This window comes from Felis catus, chromosome C2, assembly GCF_018350175.1.
Source record: "Felis catus isolate Fca126 chromosome C2, F.catus_Fca126_mat1.0, whole genome shotgun sequence".
NCBI lineage: Eukaryota > Metazoa > Chordata > Mammalia > Carnivora > Felidae > Felis > Felis catus.
Window position 1 is genome coordinate 44,417,047 of NC_058376.1, and position 6,338 is coordinate 44,423,384.

Here is a 6,338-nt window from a genome sequence, read left to right on the forward strand (position 1 = left end):
TCTGGAACCAACGTTATCACATGCAAAGGATAACTTGATAATTTTTCTCAATTTTGCAAAGCATAATTTGAAGGTTGAGAGGATAGAGTGAGAACTATATGATTAATGGCAATCTTTCTTCCTCAGATATTTTCTACTCTTCTGCAAGACTGAGATTCAGAAATGTCAATCTTATCTTGTTTATTACTTTTTTCATGTAATACAAACCCTCCTCTTAACGTCCTTGCAAATGAGACAAACACCATTTCTTAACTAGCAATGCTGTCCCTCGTGCTCACAGACATACATGCTTATGATCTAAGCAGATGCTACCTCTGTGGTCTAACATCACTGAAGGTTTTTTTTTTTTTTTCTTTAATTTAATTAACTTTTTTAGGGAAAGGTAGAACTCAATCCCCCATTACCATATTATCACAAATTATGCAGTTAAATTTCCCACATTTGGGGAAATCACAGGGGCAGCACATCCAGACTGCAATAGATAAGCTTTGCCCTGGAAAAGCCACCTTCCTGATCATGTGCTATGTGAGTATCACTGACGCCTTTTTATGTTATGTTCCTAACTCCACGCATTTGCCCACACCGTTCACGCTGAAATATTACATCCCCAAGTGTTACTTGATGATGACTTCTCAGTATACATCTTTGAGAAGTTCTTTTAATTTTTTATTTAAAATATGATGACATGTTGAGCATCTGTGCAATATTTCCACTTGTTAAATAATGAATAGCAAGACATGTAATTTTCTACAGTTTACTTCTGTGACAAGCATAGGGAGCATAGGAGAAAAAGCACCTCAAGTTATACAGAAGAATATATTTAAATATCTTTCTTTCTTCAAAATTAAGTAGAAAAATCTATTTAAATGCCTCCTCTAATCCATTAACTGCCCTCTAACTCTATGTAGTCTTGGACATATTCCTTAATTTTTATGAAAATTATATCCCCATCAGTAAATGCTAAATTATAGAAGAGCAAATGAGTAAGTATTAAAGTGAAATTTTAAATGGATAAATATGCAGTTATAGTTTTCAAATACATTAATTGAAATATTGCAACACTCTTTCTTTCACTAGTCTGAATGTTCACAGAATTTAAACACACTTTCTAAACCAGTTGAGACACAGATGTTTTAATAATAGAAATAAATGATCAAATTGAAACCACAAAATTTTCATCTTTAATAATGATTTTAATAATTAATAGTTATAATCAACATATAACTTTTGAATTAAACCATTAGCAGGAATTTAAATCCAAAGATAAAAAGGTTTATACTTGTCTTGAAGCAAAGGATATTTATTTATTTGCTTACTTATTTCAAAGTGAATTAACAGTTCACATTATTAAATAATCAAAGTTGCTCTGTATATTATTTTTGAGAACTTAACTCTATACTCTAAATTAGTTATAATTTATCTGGAATACTATTGCTCATGAACACATTATTTTACTGTGCACTTAAGAAAAACTACACTATTTTTTGTAAATGTGTTAACTCAAATTAACCTCCACTTGCAATTTTGGGTCTGCTGGTCACTTCTGAAACTAACAGCATCCATGCGGCAAACTGTCCAAAACACCATAATGTAATCAGTAAATTCATTTTTATTTAATTCATGCACAGAATTATGCTAGGATGTGGATTCTAATTAGAAGAAATACAAATAATGAATACTTTGTGATTATTGATTACCCAGGCATTTAGTTAAATGGGGCCTATGAAGTGCTCATTCACATTGTATACAAAAGTTCAAAGAAGGGCAATTTAGAGTCAAGGGCCCAATTTATTTTTGTCACCAGTCTTAACTCCTTCAAGCTAAATTTAAAATAACTGTCTCTTAGAAAAGATTTTATATTTTAAGAACTCTTTTTGAACAAACTAACAACAATTAGGAAAAACATTTTGGAAACTGCCCAAAGTATTTGTCCTTATAGCTTGTTGACATAAATGTCATGAGAAATATTCTATATTCTCTATTTATATTCTAGTGAATACCTGCCTGTAATATCTGCCAAATATTCCTGCCAAATTGCAATCTTGTGAGGTTCAAGGATGCTAATTAGTTGTGTTTGTTATTTTTGTATAATGGAAGTTATAACTTTGTATTCAATTGAAGAACTAAGAAATAAGAAGACTCAAACTGACCTGTATAGTTATGATTCACACACACACACACACACACACACACACACACACACACACTTATTACTAAAAAGGTGTTATTAATATCTTTTTGATCACAGTCTCACATCTTAAAATGTAGTCTTGAATTCTTAAAAGAATGTATTTGTTATGGACAGCCACAACTGAGGGTTAGTAATCAATATTTTTTAAGTGATATTAGGGAAATTGTATAGGAGGAACAGTAGCATGACCCACGAGTATGCTAAAAATACAACAAATATATCAGCTGAGACTAATGATCCATCTAATCCAGTATTCTTTATATTATGTTTACAAAGTTAACTTAATTGTTTTATGAGCTCTAAGTTAAATGATCTTCCACGAGTCTCTATTATGGTGATCTCTATCTCACAAGGCAGGACTATTGTGCATTCATAATAATTCGATGTCCAGAATGTCCAGAGTGCCACCTGCACTTCTTACATGAGAATCTTCTAGTTCAGAGTCTTAGACTAAAGATATTTGATTTTGTACAGGAAGGACCTATTTTTAGCTAGCAATGTTATACTCAAGCTAATGATTTTAAATATTTCCTCCAAATTGGCATTGTTTATAGATGTTCCTGAGTTTTGTTGCTTGCAACTTTACCACAAAAATCATATTTTGTTAAAAGTCTCTTACATTAGTTTGTATTTATTCAGTATTATTATTATTTTTTTTTTGGAGACCTTAATGACATTGTTTCCTGGTAGTTTCTTTCCAAAGAAATGTATATTTTTCTGTATTATAAGCATGATTGAATATAAAATAAGTGATTAAAATTTAAAATAATGCTCTTTTAGGGGGCACCTGGGTGGCTCAGTCTGTTAAGCACCTGGCTTCAGCTCAGGTCATGATCTCACACTTTGTGGGTTCAAGCCCCAAGTGTGAGACTCTGTGCTGATAGCTCAGAGTCAGGAGCCTGCTTTGGATTCTGTGTCTCCCTCTTTCTGCCTCTCTCCCACTCCCTCTCTCTCTCTCTCTCTCTCTCTCTCAAAAAAATAATTAATAAACATTAATTTTTTTTAACAATGCTCTTTTGGAACACCTAGGTGACTCAGTTAAACACTAACTCTTGATATCGATCTTGAGATTGCAGAGACTGAGTCTGGCCTGAGCACAGAGCCTGCTTGGGCATCTCTCTCTCCCTCACTCTCTGCTCCTCCTCTGCTTGTGCATGTGCTCTCTCTCTCTTTTCTCAAAATAAACAAATAAATAAACACTTTAAAATAATCCTCTTTTGAAGAAAAAGTTTAAAGTAAAAGTCCAAAAAAGACAGAAAGGGATAGATAGATGCATGATTTGATGATAGATATGATAATAAACAAAAGGGGGTTGAGAGAGAGAGAGAGAGAGAGAGAGAGAGAGAGAGAGAGAGAGAGAAGGAAGGAAAGAAGATGAAATTTATCACAAAATTAATTTTGATTGCATTCAAGTAATGTGTAAAAAAATACTATGGTGATGTTGCTTTTATTTTTAATTTATTATTTTTCCCAATTGGATATTATCAGCATTTTTTAAAAATTTTGCTTCAAACTGAATGCTACAGAGCACTACTTTTAGATATTAGGGTAAAAATAAAAAAGACAGGGCATGTATGTATGTGTTAAAAATAATGAAAAAATGACTAATGTCCAACATTCTAAGGTTGAAAAATAAACTGAAACACTTTTATTTTTGAGTGTAGTAAAATAAACTAAAATGACTAACTTACTTGGCATCTGACAATTTCTATTCCTATAAGGTTCTATTTCTAGGAAAGAAGTAACTAACACACTGTTTAGAGATTAAAAAAAAAAGAAATCAGATGAATCTGGGGTTCAGACATCCAGATATTAAAATAAACTTATTGAGAAGTGTGTATGACCATGATTACAAATACAGTCCTCTGAACCTGAGTATGGCAATTAAAAAAAATTAAAAATTGGACCTGATGACTCTAACGTTCTTACCAGCACCAGTGGTCTCATCACACAGCCATTACCAATATCATATGCTTTTACTCTGATGGTTGGATATCATCCTGAAAATATTTCAAAGTAAAATTTACCAAAGAATGAAAAAAATTTTCACAGTACTGTGAAAGCTGATATGTTCTAAGACAACTACAATATCTCACCCTGTAGGAACTGTGTACTTTGACTAAAACAAATGTTAAGCTTAATGAAACAATGTCAGTATTCACGCTGGGGTAAAACCTGATGATGCTACACTGGCTGAGAGAATGATGGACCTGACACGTTATTATAATATTCATTTTGATGTTAAAATTTCAGTTTAAGTCTTTAAATCAGGCCAGAGACAATTTATGCATACCCATGTTTCTCCATTCTGTCAGTCATTATCTCTCCATTTTAATGTGTGGCATCTAACATTTAATTGACTTTCTAAAAGGGACTAATTAATCATGAAATAGGTTTTAGCCAGGTTTTCAGGTTTAAATTCATTTACGCCATATCTACTTGAAAGCAAAAGATTACACCTGACTGGAAAATGAACTATGCTATTATCTCACTAGAGAATGATGCAGTTAAGAGTCATTCTCTTGAAAACAGTAAGGATTCCTTCAAACATATGTTCATGATTAAAATTAGGTTCTGCTTAGCATGGAAACTGTGAATGATACATTAACACTTCGTTCTTCATGAAATAACCCAGTTCTCACGTTCAGGATTAAGGAAGATTTTATTTCAGGAGATTATATTTTTATTAAAGTACATTGTTCTGATATAATTAAGAGGTTTTGTTTGTGTGTGTGTTTTTAAGGGAAGAGTATATGTCCTGGTTTTTAAATACTATAGAGGTATAAATAGAAAATAAATAGAAGTGATTATGCCTATTCTTTCCCATTGGAAAATCTAGTCAATGTTTACGTTTCATGTGATTGTGAACCCAGATGAAGGTTAGCTTTCCCTATTCCTTTCCATTAACTGTAGACAAGAAGCATAAATTTCAAGGCCATGGGATTCTGTTAGTTCATTATTTCAGAGATTACATAGAAAATGGTAAACTTCAAGACTTGGTCTTCCCCTCTTCCTATAATCCTCTATCAAACAGAAGAGCAGGAGGAATTCTTTGTAAGTAATTAAAATTTTCAAAGGTAATTTTCGCTCTGGACTCTGCTTCCTAATTAATGATTCATATACAATATAGTAAACCTAGCAAATACAAAAGGTAAAAAAAAATAATGAGATAAAAAAAGTAAAAGTCTCCAATAACTAATTACCAAAACTATTGGTAACATTTTGTTAAATGCCTTACCATTACTTTTCATGATTTACCTTGGAAATTATTTTGTTCATTTACAAGCATAGTGTTATTATGTTGGTGATATTTGTAGTCTGTTTATTATAATTTACCCTATATACACCCATTCCTTAAAACATTTTCTGTAAGATGATTTTGATGGCAGCAAAATATTCCAGTAGTTAAAAATTTACTTAAAGATTTCTGCCATATTTTTAGATATGCATAAAGTTTTACTTACTATTGAAAAAAATAACAAATTTAATGTCTGATTAATATTTTAGCTTATTTTTTTTATAAGAAGTATGACTGTGTCTAAGAACATACCCATATTTGATGATCTTGATATGTATTTGCAGTTATATTTAGAATATATCTTAGTCTCACTTTGATATTTGATTTTATGCTTTCCATTTGTAGAGGCATCTATGTCATGGATTGTGATTTAGTGCACATTCTTCTAAGAACTTCAGTCTCCCCTGCCTCTCAAATGACTATCCAAAGGCCAGTCATAGTCTCAAGAATTAACGTAAATTGGATCAATGAGCTGTCATCTAGACCATACTCCCCAGTGCTATTCTTAGAGTTAGCTCTGAAAGAAAATGGCTAATTGAGATTATTTCATTAGGCAGACATTGGAGTAGTTAAAAAGACTGAACAAAGAAGTCACTCCACTGGCAGGGAAATAAATCTACAAGTGAGTCCCACATAAAGCCACTGTTCAAAAATCTATTGTACTAATCTATTGTATACATTTGTCAATAGAATGTATAACACGATGAATTATTACATAAACTATGGGCTCTTATTGATAATAATGAATCAATATTGGTGTACCACTTATAAAAATATACCACACTAATGCAAAACATTAATTATAAGGGAAATTGCTGAGGTAGGGGTGATGAAGAGATAAATGGGAAT

The 6,338-nt window shown here is 31.8% G+C and overlaps 1 pseudogene; it reads right to left on the reverse strand.

The window, feature by feature from the left end:
- Window positions 1-378: 378 nt before the first annotated feature.
- LOC111556476 lies at window positions 379-533 on the reverse strand (annotated as a pseudogene).
- Window positions 534-6,338: the final 5,805 nt, after the last annotated feature.